Below are 16,137 nucleotides of genomic sequence, written 5' to 3' on the forward strand. Positions count from 1 at the left end.
AGCAGTTCAAGACCAGCCTGGTCAAGATGGTGAAACCCCGTCTCTACTAAAAATACAAAAATTACCTGGGCATGGTGACGGGCTCCCGCAATCCCAGCTACGTTTGAGGCCGAGGCAGGAGAATCGCTCGAACCCAGGAGGTAGAGGTTGCAGTGAGCTGAGATCACGCCACTACTCTCCAGCCTGGGCGACAGAGTGAGACTCCATCCCCCAACAACAAAAAAAGACTGAGTCTCAGCTGTTGCGCATTCCACGCTTGCAAAGAGGGGTAATGTTCCACACTTGCAGGGTGGTTGGAAGAGCGGAACTAAATAACACCTGGAAAAAGTCGATCACAGGGCTTTGTGGAAAGTAGGAGGGCAGTTTAACGTAGCAGTGGGTATTAGTATTGGCTATTGTTTACTCATCCTATACGCCGCTTATTCAGAAAACTTCAGTAACTTTCCAAATACTGTGGGCAGGAAAACCTCACCACCCTTCATCTAGGAATATCTGATCATTTCTTTGAACTCACATTCACCCAAGAGGGCACAATTCCAACCAACATGAAAAGCAGGTCTTGTGAAGCCCACTTGGTGCCATCTCCCAGCCATTGTGTTGACTTGGGACCGGCGAACATCGTGCATTAGGAAGTGTTGTTACGCAGCATGTCCAAGGAAATCTACACACAGCACTTTTGCCCCAGGAATATTGAAGCCCTATTCTGACAGCGTGACTCCGATGCCCACTTGGCAGGCTTTGCATAAAGAATTAAGGCGAGGGTGGAGAGGGTGGGTAGGGTGGGGACAGACAGAGTGAGAAGGAAGGCAGGCGAAGGGGCCACACGTAAGGGGGCAGCCAGCTAATGAAGCCTCTGCAGTGATGGCCACATCAGTTTTTTAAAACAATTCCATTTCTTCCCCGCCCGCTGGGCAGTCACATGCTAGGCCCCGCAGTGAACAACAGACACCCTCGTCCCAGGTCCCGGGCTGGCAGAAGCGGACCCTGACCGAGGGAGCGGCCCTCCCACTGCCTGCCTCCCGCCCCGGGGCGAAGTCCTCCAGGCCCGCGGGGGCGCCCGCAGGCTCCGCCCCCTCCTCGGTGCGCGGCCCGCACGCCCCGCCCCTGCTCCGCCCATCGCGCGGCGGCCCCTGGGGCGAGAGTGGGAGGAGCGCGGGGGCGGCTGCTGGAACCGCGCCACGTCGGGGAGCGGGAGTCGCTGCTCGAGTCTGGTGCGCCGGTCGCGGGAGCCCCGCTGTGCAGTCGGAGGTGAGTACCGACGTGGCCCGACTCACGTCCCCGGGTGGAGCGCCGCCCACCCCGTGCTCCTCGGGAGTCGGTGCGGGTCTTTACCGCGGTGCCGGAGGCAGAGCGGCCCCGGGAACGCGGAGGCGAGCTTGGGGAGGATTGGGGACGCGTTTCTGGCGGCTCACGGCTCCGCCATGTCCCCAGTCTGTGTCAGCCCGGGGAGAGGGATTGGAAGTGGCTTTTCTAGACCCTCTTAGCCGTGGCAGTGCGTCCTGTCCTGGAAGTCCTTGCCTAGGGTGTGCGGCTGGCCCTGGGAGTCCTCACCCCGAGGGTGTGAGGCCCGCACTGAGGGTCCTGGCCCATTCCCGGCAGGCTGGGTAGAGAAATCCTTGCTTAAGTTGTGCGGGCAGATCCGGGAATCAACTCCAAAGGGCAAATGGAAAATGGGGTGAAAGGTAAGAGACCCTTCGGTGGGAGGATTGAACACAGAGCCCACCCTGATAGATTCAGAGATCCAGAAAGGAGCTAGGGCTGCAGTTGGGACCAAGTCATTTTTTTCCGCATTCAGCTAGCACATCCTAATGGCATCTTCCTTCTTGCAACACACATAACTCTTCCCTGGGGGACAGCCTCTAGGGCAGAAGTCCCCAAACTTTTTTGGAAGTCAGTACCCCTTTACACTCTTAAAAATTAGTGTCTTAAGGAGCTTTTATGTGAGCTATATCTATCCAAATTTGTACTCTATTTAATAATTAATTTTAAAAGAATAGTAAATAGTTGTATCTTAACATTGCCTGTTTTTATGAAAAAGAACTCTATTTTCCAAAACAGAAAATAACTGAGAATGGCATTGCTTTACATTTTTGCAAATCTCTTCGATGTCAAGCGTAATTGAAGACAGCTGGATTCCGGTAGCTGCTTCTGCAGTCTGTTGCATTATCACATATCATGTAGACTCTTGAGATCTCCACTGTATACTCCTGAAAATGTGTGACTGAAAAAAAGTAACATTTGATTACTATGAAAGTGGTTTTGACCTTGTGCATCCCTAGGAGTTCTCTGCACCACGCTTTGAGGGTGCTAGTGTAGGAAATGCTTTAGAGGCTTCATTCATTGGGCCTGCTTCCTGTTTGTGATCCTTCCTCTGAATGGGAACACACACCACCCCATGCCATGGATAGTATTAACCTCTGGTGTCTGGAACCAGATTTGATCTCACTTTGGAAACCAAGTACTAGGTCCCCAGGTGAAGCTGTGATGAACCTTGATAGCCTCCTGAAAAGGCAGCAAGGCTTCACACCTGCCTTTGGTTGTTTCTGTGCGTGCAGAGCGGACCATCAGGATTACAACAGTGATGTGGCAAACAGCACCTGTGGACTCAGAGAAGTGTCAATGGGGAGACCGTGCCAAGTGTGTAGGGGTTCGTGTGAGAGTTACCAAGTAGTCAGGATGTTACTTCCAAAAGAACAGGGAGACATGCTTTTGCCTTCCCTTCCACATGTTCATTTCTGTTTGCAGTTGCGTGGCTATTAGCCTTAAGTTTATTGAAATAATGATTCTCAGTCTTGATGCTCTTTCACTTTCCAGTTTCAGAGGTGTGTCACTCTGAGTGATGCTTCCTCAGCCCCTGTCAAAAAGCAGTTTCCACCATCCTGGAGTGTAGTAGGTGAGATCCTTCACAGGAACCTTTCCTTAGCTTCGTGCTTTGTCCGAACAAGTTCAAGACAGATGTTACGCATATATACATGGAAGGAAGAAATTTTCTAAGTCCATCCTCCCTTTGGTTCCTTCATCCACAGAGCCTCTTGTGCTCTAATGGATCAGTTTAAATGCTACAGCGGCTATTTGAGAAATGTTGCATGCATGTGAGCACGTGTGTGTTGCACAGTCCACAGATGGGAGAAGGAAATGGGATCTAAACTCTGAGCACCTGCTGTGTTCTTTGTATTAAAAAATTCCTCTTTGTTGGTGGGGTCTCATTCCTTCATTCTTTCAGTAGATTTTTATTGGCCACCTATTTCTTATATGTCCATTTATGTGCTGGATGTCAGGAAAGTAGAGAGCACAAAAGATGCAGTCCTTCCTAGTCTTTCTGGAAATTATGGTCTGATAGCTTAAATAACTGTTGGTTAATTGAGATTGTTCATTGTCAGATGGTTTACATGAAAGCTCGTCCTGTGTGAAGAATACCCCCTACCTAAAGTGTGCTTCAAAGGCATGTGCTGAGGAAACCAGAGTCCTACACTGTGAAGATGTTGATAAAAACCAACATGTATCACCATGTGCCTGGCAAAGAACTTCCTTTGCCTTCTTTCCCCCACTCTTCCTTCTGCATAGGAAGTAATTCCCTGTGAGGCCGCCAGACTCACAGGGAAACTACCTCCAATTGGCTCTAGCCACTGGGCCAGCCTCGGGTATGACACACCTTCACTAGGTCTCAGTGTCTTTGACTTGGAAGTTAAGCTATTGATAGTAAGTGTCCTAAGGAGCCAGTGGTTTCAGATCTGGTTTATAGTAGCAGCTGTGCTTATCTCTTCCTAAATCCGTGTTCAGTGGCAACACATTTTTTTAGATTGAAATAAGCCATGGCGGGAATAGTTAAGCCATGGAAATCAGCAAATGCCACATCAGAGGTTTTTTTCCCCCTGGAGTTCAGGTTGTTAAACCTTTGCCAGCTGACACTGCTGTTGTCAGAGCCAAAGTGCTTTTGGTTTGTCTTTTTTTTTTTTTTTTTTGTCTTTTAGTAGAAAATGGACTCTTTAGCCTAGACAAAGATTCTAGATATAAGATACATGATTCAGGTCCTCTAAAATTTTTGATAAAGAAAAAAATCTGTTTTCATCATATTCTAAAATACAGATCAGCAAACTTTTTGTGTAAAGGGATAGGTAGTGAAGTATTTTAGGCTTTTTGTGTTATGGTTATTCAGTTTCTATTGCAGCTACTTAGCTCTGCTGTTGAAGCATGAAAGTAGCAATAGACATTATACGAACAAATGAGCATGGCTGTGTTCCAGTAAAACTTGATTTACAAAAACAAGTGCTGGCCATAGTTTGCAGACCCCCGACCTAGACTATCTGAACAAGAACCATCCTTCAAAGAGATAGTTTTGTGGAAAAGGAGATTCTCCAGGACTTTATGCGTGAATACCAGGAACTTGAGTCTCCAAGACGGATATAGCTGGCAGTAGTAACTGCAAAGGATTTGGAATCAGTCATAGAAGAATCCATTGTAGGTTGTTTAAAAGAAGGCTAAATGTGTTCCAGTTTTGAGGACAGAGTCACATACGGGCCCTATTCCTAATTCCCTCCCTGGAGCCATCTCAGATGTTATGCTGGGATGGATGGGCCCGCAGTCTAACCCATTGTGTAAATTTTGTGTGTCCTTATGCAAAAACTAGTAGCATCTCTAAGAGCTGTCTTGATTCCAGGGGCAGAGACAAAGGAAATGTTTAAAGAGGATGGAAAGGCCAGGCATGGTGACTCACACCTGTAATCCCAGCACTTTGAGAGGCCAGATTGCTTGAGCCCCGGAGTTCAAGACCAACCTGGGCAACATGGCGAAATCTCATCTCTACCAAAAATACAGGAAAAAAAAAAAGAATTGCCAGATGTGGTGTCATGTATATGTAATCCCAGCTACTTGGGAGGCAGAGGCAGGAAGATAACCTGGGAGGTCCAGGCTGCAGTGAGCCACAATAGCATCACGGCACTCCAGCCTAGGCAAGATAGTAAGACCCTGTCTCAAAAAAAAAATCCTCATTGTATATGTATATTGTACATTGTAGAGTACACTGTGTGTGTATACCTGTGTGTATGCATATTTGTACATCTCTGTGTACATAAGTTGTGTACATGTGTCATATACTCCATTCCATGTATTTGAAGTAGCGTCATGAATGTGTAGAAGACAGACCAGTAACCAGTTATGGGCAGTGGAATGAGGTAGAAAGAAGGCAGGGAACTTTTGTTACTTTTCATAATACCAGATGGGTGTTTATTTTGTGAGGAAGGATATCCCGTAGCATATTCGTATATTGCTTTTACAGCTTAAAAACAAATACCTAAAATCCCAACAGCCTATACTTTTGAAAGGAAAATGGAGTTATTTCTCTGATAGGAAAGTTGCCACCATCCTCCTCCCCCAATAAAAATAATTACTTTATCATAGCACAGCTCTGAACTTGTATATATATTAGTATATATTAACAAAATAATATTGAGAGAGAGCCTCTCAAGTCAAAACATTTTATTTAACAGTATTAATGTTTGACTCTTGTCCAGGGTTAAGAAATACTAGGTCAAATTGTTCCTTAGTGAGCTATTATCCAGCGTTTACACTGGTATTATAAAATGCTGTTGTACAGTTTTTAAAGTAAAAAGCATGTTACACAGCAGTATTTACCTGTGAGTCTACATTTCTGAGGAGAGAAATCATGTGCATATATGTATGAATTTGCGCTTGCATGTCCAAAGGCAGCGGATATGCCAAAACATTAAGTGCTTTTCTCTTGGTAGTGAAGCACAGTTGCTTTTTAGATTTTCTTCACTGTAGCTTATCGGAGTTTTCAAGCATGAATAAATACTACATTTGACATTACCAAAACGAACTCCTGCAGTATGTTTACACCTGGTATGTTGAGGACAGTTCTTCTATCTTTCTTAGACTCCTTACCACCAGCTTACCTGGTAGCAGACCCCAACTGCTCTCTCCCAGTGAGGAGTGTGAGGCATGGGAAACCGAAAACAGGCACAGTGACCATGTAGTCACATTGTTCTGTGTCTGCTTCTCCTGAAGAGTCTGTCTGACCTCGGCTCCGCCCTCTCACTTCAGTTGACTCATACCATCATCAGCTGACCATCTCCCTAGATAGACTGACCTTCATTTTTTTTTCCCTCTATTTTTAGTGGAAAATCTCAGACATACAAAGTGAAGAGGAGGGTATAAACCCTCGGCCTCAACTACTGTGAACAGTGATAATTGGCCAATTTTGTTTCCCCTATACTTTTTTTTTTTTTTTTTGAAACAGAGTCTCGCTCTGTTGCCCAGGCTAGAGTACAGTGGTGCAGTCTCAGCTCAGCAACCTCCACCTCCCGGGTTTAAGTGATTCTCCTATCTCAGCCTCAGAGTGGCTAGGATTGCAGGTGTGTACCACCACACCCGGCTAATTTTTGTATTTTTAGTAGAGACGGTTTCACCATGTTTGCCAGGCTGATCTTGAACTCCTGACCTCAGGTGATCTGCCCACATCTGCCTGCCAAAGTGCTGGGATTACAAGCAAGAGCCACCATGCCCAGCCCCTCCCCTATACTTTTCTTCAACATCACCTCTTTTTCCCTCTGGCAAGAGTTGGCATCTTCATTTGCAACTGTAAGAATTAACAAGAATCTTAGGTCTTATTAGGTCTTGTAGGAGTAAGCATGTATTGACTGCTGTAGCAAAAATCTTAAACCTGTTCTGCCCTAATGTCAGCCAAACTGAACTGCTGAGCAGTCCCTGAACACTTGTGTGCTATCCTGTTTCTATACTTTTTTATTTGCTCTTTACTCTGCCTGTGCATCTAAATTTTCCTTCCACTTCCTAGTCCCCTGTAAAGCCTTTGCTGAATCCCCTTGTAGCTGTTTCTTTCCTTTGACTTTTCTTATGACCCTTATCCTATTGTATCTGTGTGTGTATCTTAGTTGTCTTGTTAGATTGCAGTCTTCAAATACGAGAAGGAATGTTTGCCTATTTTCTTTCCTGTGGTGTTAGCAATGCATAATGCAAAGAAGGTGCTCAAGAAATACATGCTAAAATAATTTGCATTGATCAAGTTCACTAAAGAAAAATTTTGAGGATAAAAGAAATCCATCACATTAAAAGAAAAATTTTCAAATATGACCTGGGACCAAGAAGATTTTCTTTAACCCGTTTGGATTTTAAAATATTTTAGAGTGGTGAAGAGAGTCTTAAATTTGAGCCAATATAAAAAGGTGACTTTCTAAAAAGAAAAATTTTAATGATCTTTTGTCATTTTTTCACAAATACATCTGGAGCCTTTGGGTCCTCTCTAATTGTAGAATGCATCCCCCAGCCCCCTGCCAGGAGAAAGACCTGAAAAAATAAAACTGAAAATTAGTGGATCACTTGTATTAGATAAGAATGATTCTTGACTGTTTTTTAAATACTTGTTTTAAAATGTATATTTGAATCTTCAGTAAAAGAAACAGGCTACATTTAGAGCTTACCAAAGGTAAGTCAATAGCAATCTCATGAATTGTGGCAGTTCATGGGTATATGGTTCCCAGTATATGCAGTGGTTCTGTGTGTTACCTCATTTAATTATCCCAGCAGCCCGTGTCCTCTGGGCAGAGCAGTGCAGACAGACATTGCTAAAATCTGCAAAGAAGTAAAACGGAGGTTTAAGAATATAGAGGAAAATCTCATCCTCAGCAGCAAGTGGCAGAGACTGACTTTAAGAATCGGTTGGAAACCAAGAGTCTTTGGAATTAGATGTTGCAAACATGTGAAGATCCAGAAGCATCTTCCTAAGCACGTCTTTGGGGATAGAACAGGTTCTCGTGCCTCTTAATGCCATAGACCTATTGAAATGATATCACACTCTCTGAGCCAGTTGTTCCTCAGATTCCTCATATCCTGCTTTAATCTTTGGTGTCAAAAATTAATCCACCTTAGATAAATTAGGCTGTTTGCACATGAATGCTTGTGTGGCTCTCTCATTCTTTTGTTTTGACCTGAGAAGACCCCTGGGCAAGCCCATCTTTGGATAGCGTCACTTGCCTGGGCCCTTGCTCAAGAAACAGTCTATGGAACACTTAATTATTCAACATCCTCATCATCCTTTCTATAACTGCTATTGTAGAGTTACAAAGCAAGGTGCAAGTTTTGGCATAGTTCATGAAGAAAAGGTGTCAGTCTGAGAAAGTATCCTCCAACATAATCACCAGGTTTGAATTTTTGGTTGAGAACAAATAAGATAAATACGCTATTGCCAGGAATTTGCTATGTGCAAGAGCTATGCAGGGCAGATGTTTGAAAGGTACAATTTTGTGTTAATGGCAGAATCAAAACTAGCCTCAGGATTGGTTTTAAGGATATTCATAAACCCTTATTTTCTTAGACAAGAAATCGGTTTCCTTCTAAATGCTGATAATGCCTGTATTATTTACATCAGCCTGCTTTTAAAAAGTTACCTGTCATACAAATTTTGCCAAAATCAAGAATGTTTTAGGAAACGTGACGTTTACCATCTCATCACCATATATGTACCTTAGAGCTTGGAGATTATTTTGAAATGAGATTTAATTTTTTAAGAATCCATTTTTTTTTTTTTGGATCTTAATATGTTAAATGACTGTAAAATGATACCACTTGTGTTGCCTGTTGGGAGGAGCATGGTGCAAGGGAGTTGATTCTGACATCAGGAGCCTGAGTTTGACTTGCAGTTTGGTCACCTACCAGCCATGAGACCATGGCAAGGTACTTAACCCCTCTGATCCTGTCTTCTCCTATGTAAAATGGGATGGTGATGCCTTTGTCACAGAGTTGCCAAGGGACTGCATTAGAGAAAGTAGGTGAAGTCCCTGGCACCCCACAGGCACTCTCCAAGTGTCTCCAGGCTGTTGTGCTCCTGGAGTGACCTGGCACTCATGGGATAATGCCCGCACATTGCTGCTGTTCTTCCCAGCTTCTGTCCGAGCACAACCTGCTAAGCTCCAGGCCCATATATGCCCCTGCCCACTGGACATCTTTATCCCAGATCCACCGTGTCTAAAACCAACATCCCAGTTTTCATCTTGTTCATTGGCTCTGCCAGTTTGTCCAAATGAGAAACATAGAAGCTATTCAAGAGCTCTCTCTCTTCCTCGCCTACCCCAGTCCACCCTGCTTTTATAACTGTCCCTGGATTTGTTCCCTCCTTCACCTCCTCATTGCCTTGTCTTGATGACTGTAATAGCATCGTAACCTACCTCCCTGACTCCAGTCTGGCATCCTTTCCCAGAGTCTGTCTGTACCCCTACCAGGATGGTCTCTGAAAATCAAATCTGGGCTTGAAGATTGCAGCTCAGAATCCTTTAATGGTGCCCTCTTATCTTTAGTAAAAATTTAAACTTTGCAGCAACCTAGACCTTGCCCTATCCCTTGTTTCTTAGCTTTCCCCAACGTGTACCCTGTACTTTATCCATGTAGAACAACTTTATGATTCCCACAGTGTCACACTTTTACGCCTTTAATGTATTGTTCGATCTGCCAGCTTATTCTTTCAGTGAGTGACTCCCTACCTCTATATAATTCTGGAAGGCCTGTGCATGGTGTCGCCTGTCCGTAGAGGCCTTTCTCTCCCCCTCCAATGTGCTGATGCTGGATTAGGTACTTTCCCTTGATGGTTCTCTGTCAGCCTTCATCCACCACACCTGTTGCAAGGGCTGCCTGATACTCTGATTTCTCCTGCATAGTCTCCATTCTCAATCTGAGCATCTGAAGGAGGATGGAGACTTTATCCCTTCATCCCAAGTCTATAAATGTCATGTTATGAATGAATCTACACCAGTCCCTTCCCATAGACAACGTAGAAAGACCCAGGTCCCTGAAGAGTCAAGGTCTAATGATGCTTTAATATTTATCACACCTTCAACCCAATGAAGGAAAGCAGCCATGCCATTATGGGAGTTGCTGGGATGGAACCAGCTGCTTCAGAGCTGGGATCTGGAGGCTGATGGACTTGGGTTTGCATTCCAGTTCCCCCTCTAAGCATGCCTGCATCTGGCTTCAGATTTGCTGCTCCTGACCTCCCTCTATCCTGCTGTGGAGAAAGAACTGCTGGTCAGAAACAGGAGCATCAGGTCCTCCTGACAGTTGCCTTTCTTAGGGAAAATCAGTAAATGTATGGGTTTACATACCGAGCATCTGAGAATTTTATTAGCATGAGTCATCCTTGAGTTCATTCAGCCCTGATGAAACCAGGTTGGTGAGGTGGGTGGGAATAGTTGGCCTCAGACACTTGGTGAATTCACAGAGGTAAAGTTGGCCCTGTAAGACGACCTCTGGCAGCCAGACACCCAATCTCTTGTAGTGACAGCCTTTCTTTCTAATTCCTAATTCCTAAAGTTCGAGTTAGAAAAGTTCATTGCCACAATCTGCGAAATGAGTTCTGGCGCCTGAGGAAATCATGCAGCTTTCTTAAAGATTGAATGTCAACTGATCCTGCTTTGTAATACTTTTTCTGAAAGTGCAGCTGTCTCCACCCACTACTCCTCATCTTAAAACTTAGATGCAGGCCGGGTGCAGTGGCTCACGCCTGTAATACCAGCACTGTAGGAGACTAAGGCGGGGAGATCACTTGAGGTCAGAAGTTCAAAACCAGCCTGGCCAACATGGTGAAATCCCGTCTCTACTAAAAATATAAAAATTAGCCAGGCATGGTGGTGGCCACCTGTAATCCCAGCTACTCAGGAGGCTGAGGCAGGAGAATCATTTGAATCTGGGAAGGGCGGAGGTTGCAGTGAGCTGAGATTGCACCATTGCACTCTAGCCTGAGTGACAGAGCAACGGAGCAAGACCATGTCTCCAAAAAAAAAAAAAAAAAACCCAAAAAACTTAGTTGCAGTAGGACTTATTTGGGGGTCGCTGCAGGTGTCATGTACTACACCCCACTGGTGACCATGGGGAGGTGAAGAGTAAGGGACCCAAATTCTGAGAATGGGCTGAGGAAGATCTCAAGGAGGAGGGGATGAGGTCAGGAGCAGAGGGCCAGGTCAGATGCCGGCTTCTGAGGACAATGCCCCGCTTCTTCCTTTACTTTCTTGCCAAATGTTTCATGACCCCTTGGTGACTTTCAGTCTGTCTCTGGAATTTATAATGCTGAAGTTCACCAAGACTTTTTATAAAACTCTACTTATATTGGCCCACAGTGACAATAAAAAGTAAAAGTGAATATTTCTGTGAGTTGGTGCTGTTGCAACTAATTTAAAACCAGCTTAGAGGATGTGTTAAGTCGTTCTCCTTGGGAGTTGCATGTGATACCCTACCCTGTCTTAGCCAGTGAGCCCAGAACTGGGGGAGCCCTTAAGAGGCAGGGCTGCCTGGTCAGCCATTGTTGTAGCATGGCCCTGGTCCCCCAAATCCTGTTATTTTTGGCAGTGGCTGTACACATCTACCGAGTGAGTCATGATCATTTTTGTGATACATCCTGAGAATTTCCAGTGTTACTTAATAGTGAAATTCAGGGAAACAGGGTTAGATTTCAGGAAGTAACCACTTTTTAAGTGCAGTGCAATATTTTCATGTATGAATTAATTTCTTATCAAACTTCAACCAATTTGGATGTTGGTAATCTATAATTTAAGCCAGATGTACAGCTAGGCCTTTGTAGTTTGTCTTTATCAAAGTCCTTACTTGTGGCCACTTTATCAACTGTCTATGAAAGTCCTCATAATAGGGACTTTGATAAACTACAAACACCTAGCTATACACCTGACTTAAAGTATAGATTTCCAACATCAGAATTGACTAAAGAGTCTCATGTGGTGTGGCCCCTGCTACCTCTTGCCTTTTCTGTCTTCCCCTTTCTTGCCCTCACTCACCCTGGCCTCCTCGGCCTTCCTTAGACCCACCAGGCATGCCCTCATCTCAGGGCTGTTGCATGTGAGCTTACCCCTCCCCAGACTGCACAGTGGTTAAACATCAATGAGGCCTCCTTGATCTCAACACCTCTATAGCCCCTGCACTTCCTACTGCTCTTGCCGTGCTTTATCCATAGAATGGGTCACCATCCGACATTGTTTGTATATTTATTTATTTGTTTATGCTGTCTCCTTCCATTAAAACAGAAGTGCTATGAGGGCAGGGACTCTGTCTCTGTTCCCTGATGTATCTGTAGGACCTAAAACAGTTTCTGTCACATACTAGACAGTTAACATGAATGCGAATGAATGAATGAATTAGAGAATTTTTTCACTTAGAAAGAACTTTTTAGATCATTAACCAACCTTATTTATAGGTTGGGAAACTGAAGCACAGAAAAGTTATATGGCTAATTCAAAATAAAACCATTTAAAGACCATTTAAGCTACTTAAGCCTTTTTTTTTTTTTAAATCTTGACATATATATAGAACATTCTGGTCAGTTATCCAGGATGGGACAAGACTGAGTGAAAATAGACCAACAACATAAAAACCGAGCAAGAAGAGATGAGCTGCTCTGAGATGACAAAGGTTTCTGATACGGAGGCAGAATTTTGTTCCTCTCTGTTGCATATGGTGCATCTTAGACATACTTAGTGCTCAAGAAAAATATGTAGACAGATGTGGTTATATTGTTAAATCCATTCTTTCTGCACCACTCTTTCCCCCAGTCTCTCTCCAAAAAATAGATAATTGCTCATATGACATCTCCTTCAAAGTTTTTCTAGTTTTAAGTATCACAGTTAAGAGGTTTTTGTTTTGCATAAATCACTTTTATGAATAGCTAAAAGTGTTCATAAAAGTGACCTGGTTTCTTGGTAAATTCAGAGTTATTTAGTCCAGTTTCTCAGATGCATCAACATCAAATAAAACAAGGGATTAATATTTCTAGCTCTCCTCTTAGAACAGAACTAAGTTGACAAGCCTTGGTGATATTGCTGGCCTAGATGATTCTGACCTCAATGTTGTTTATGTTCACATGGATATCCTTGGAATTTTACTTTTGACAAAAAAAAAAATTGTTTTTAAGTAGCATGATGTTTAGATATACAAAGGTTAGTTTAGAAGTGGGGCCAATTACTTTCTCTTTAAACAGAAACGAAATGTAGCTAACCTTTGTAATGAACTTAAGTGAACCTTAGAGATGCAGTGATAGTACTTAGACTTTAGAGTTGGAAGCCATGGCAGTTCAAGACAGGTATATTTCAGAAGTTGTGAGAAGAGAGGAAAACAGATGGGCGCTTTTCTGTCTTTTGCATAGATTTTTAAAATCCGCTCTTCTGTGTTTTTAGATAGCCTAAAAAAAGGATCAGGGGATGTGCTGTCAGTACTTTAGACTGTAGAGAGATGATTCTCAATTGATCATCTGAAGGCTTTTTCTAACTATACAAGCTCCCCTGGAAACTGATATGTACCCCCAAAACAAAACAAAAAAAGCAAATTCTCATCCTCTCCACCCCACTAATGACAGTTCTGCTTCCTGGGTTTACTCCTCTCCTGTGCTCCTCCTACTGCTGTGTGGAAATCCTGTGACTGCTTGTGGGGCCCGTTAATATCTATGCCTCTGTCTATATCATAAGGTAACCTAAGAAAATTAAGCTTTGATAACACAAGTAGCAAAATCATAGATTTATGTATTCCAAAGATTGAATGGAGACCCTAAAAGGAGAATCTTATTTTTTCTGATCTTTGGCAGCGAATGTTGCAAACATCCTGACAAATCTGGCCATGATAGATAAACATCATTACATGGCACTCCTCTTGAATGCTACTGTTGAATCACTCCCTGTCAGCTGGGTGGGTGTATGATTTGACATGGTTTTCTAACAAGAGTAATGGTTTAGCATCCATCCATATGCTATGTGCAGTCTCCCTCACAAAACCTGTTTGCAAGGCTTACTGCCAGGGTTTGGAATTTTTTTTTTGAGACAAAGTCTTGCTCTGTTACCCAGACTGGAGTGCAGTGGCACAATTACAGCTCACTGCAGCCTCAATCTTCCAGGCTCCAGCAATCCTTTCACCTCAACCTCCCGAGTATCTGGGACTACAGGTGTGTGACACCACGACTGTCTAATGTTTTCTTTTTTTTTGTAGAGACAAGGGATTGCTATGTTGTCCAGGCTGATCTCAAACTCCTGGGCTCAAGCAATCCACCTACATTGGCCTCCCAAATTGCTAGGTTGAGCATGAGCCACTACATGAGCCACTTCATCGACCCAGATTGATATTTTTAAATGCTGAAAGGAAATAGCTGCCTATATAAAATGCAAAAACCTAATATTTAAATTTTAATCTAGAGTTAAACATAAGCAAAACGTACTGGCCCAAATAGGATTTTGTCCATGATTTAAGCTAATCATCCCCTTTCCTTGCTGTAACTAACTAGGCTCACAGTACACCCAAGCATAGGGTCAAATTGTCCACAGATTTTAGGACTGTCTGTCATTCACGTAAAGGGAAATATTGTTGACCGTATCTCAAGACCAGGTAGAGGCTAAGGGCTGTTTCAGTCTCTCCAGAGTTACAGAGCTGAGGCGTCCACATTAATAGCTCAGTTAAGTCCCCTTGGAGATGAGAACATTTGGTCACCAGAGGTCATCTTAGTGTCACTCAGTTTGACCTGTCTGGCAGACAGGCAGTTTATAAAAGAAGAAATTTAGTTGTCAGACAGATGGAAGATTACTCGTTTAACTAGCTATTAAAGTAGTATCAAGATTGGCTTTTTAATGTCTCCACTTGGCAAAAGGTAAATATGAATTATATTGCCTGGTTTGAGAGCCTCCACCACTGCCTCAGAGAAGGGCTGTAAAATTGGTACAGCCTTTTCAAGACATCCTGGTGATGTGCAAATCCGTTCACCCAGCACACTACTAGGAACTGAAAGCTGGAAATTTATTTAAAAGAAGTGATTTAAGGACCTACTAGTGATGTGAGTATACAAGGCATCATTGAATACTAGTACTTGGAAGCAACCTATGTATTTTAATAATAGGGAAATTGTTATATATCTGAAAGATAGATTTTTATGGTATAGTTGAAAGTGCTGTAAACTATCACGATTGTCCTATTAAGATACTTGAGGTTTATTGTTGTGAAAAAAAGCAATTTGCAAAAGAGTGTGAGGTCTAATACATTTTTAAAAATTCAGATGCATTTAAAAGTCATGGTAAATGAAACGCTAAATCATAGTATTACAAAAGACTTTTATTTTGTTCTTTTTGCTCACCTGCATTTTCTGTTGTTTGTACAGTGAGCATCTATTTCTTTTCTTTTCTTTTTTCTTTTTTTTTTTGAGACGGAGTCACCCAGGCTGGAGTGCAATGGCGCAATCTTGTCTCTGCAACCTCTGCCTCCTGGGTTTGAGCAGTTCTTTTGCCTCAGCCTGCTGAGTAGCTGAGACTACAGGCACGCACCACCATGCCCAGCTAGTTTTTGTACTTTTAGTAGAGATGGGATTTCACCACTTGGTCAGGTTTCAAACTCCTGACCTGAGGTGATCTGCCCATCTCGACCTCCCAAAATGCTGGGATTACAGGCATGAGCCACCATGCCTGGCCACATCTGTTTCTTGGTGTAATATTTTAAAAGTTATTACCACCCAGAAGATGTGGTTCAGTAACAAATTTGGTATCCTGCTGCGATTGGAAAGGTAGCTGGGGATGGGATTGGAAGGGAGGGTCCGTCTTGGATTGGCCTGTTTTACCTGAATGAGATGTGGCACTGTTCATCTAAAGCTAAATTTGAACCATTCAGGGATTCTCTTCACAACTCTTTCTCTCTGTTGGTGGATATCAAAGGACACATTGAGGAGAGCAGAGTGGGTTTTATCTGGAGTTATAGTCACAAATTTAAATATATCTTCATCAGTCGTTATTAAAGAAAGACCTGCATTTGTAGTTCCAGGAACTTTATGAACCATTCTATCTTCCTTTCAAAGGACATTGCTGAAGATGTCAAATTTTCATTTTATAGAGATGCTAATGTAGGTATTTATGTACAAAGTTTAAATGACTGCTCCAGTGTTTTAAAAAGTAAGCAGTAAGCCGGGTGCGGTGGCTCAAGCCTGTAATCCCAGCACTTTGGGAGGCTGAGGCAGGTGGATCACGAGGTCAGTAGATCGAGACCATCCTGGTCAACACGGCGAAACCCTGTCTCTACTAAAAATACAAAAAATTAGCTGGGCATGGTGGTGCGTGCCTGTAATCCCAGCTACTCAGGAGGCTGAGG

The 16,137-nt window shown here is 43.3% G+C and overlaps 1 protein-coding gene across 2 annotated transcripts in view; it reads left to right on the forward strand.

Annotated features, from left to right (window-relative positions):
• Nucleotides 1-1,139: 1,139 nt before the first annotated feature.
• ACO1 (aconitase 1) overlaps nt 1,140-16,137 on the forward strand; it is a 77,266-nt gene continuing 62,268 nt past the window's right edge. The window contains exon 1 of one of the 2 annotated variants that reach the window (XM_010350424.2): nt 1,140-1,248. The gene's annotated coding sequence lies outside the window, so the exon portion shown is untranslated. Of the gene's footprint in view, nt 1,249-1,363; nt 1,683-16,137 lie in introns of those variants that run through there. The other variant, XM_074394959.1, reaches the window with a different exon arrangement.

The sequence above is a fragment of the Saimiri boliviensis genome, chromosome 2 (assembly GCF_048565385.1).
Source record: "Saimiri boliviensis isolate mSaiBol1 chromosome 2, mSaiBol1.pri, whole genome shotgun sequence".
NCBI lineage: Eukaryota > Metazoa > Chordata > Mammalia > Primates > Cebidae > Saimiri > Saimiri boliviensis.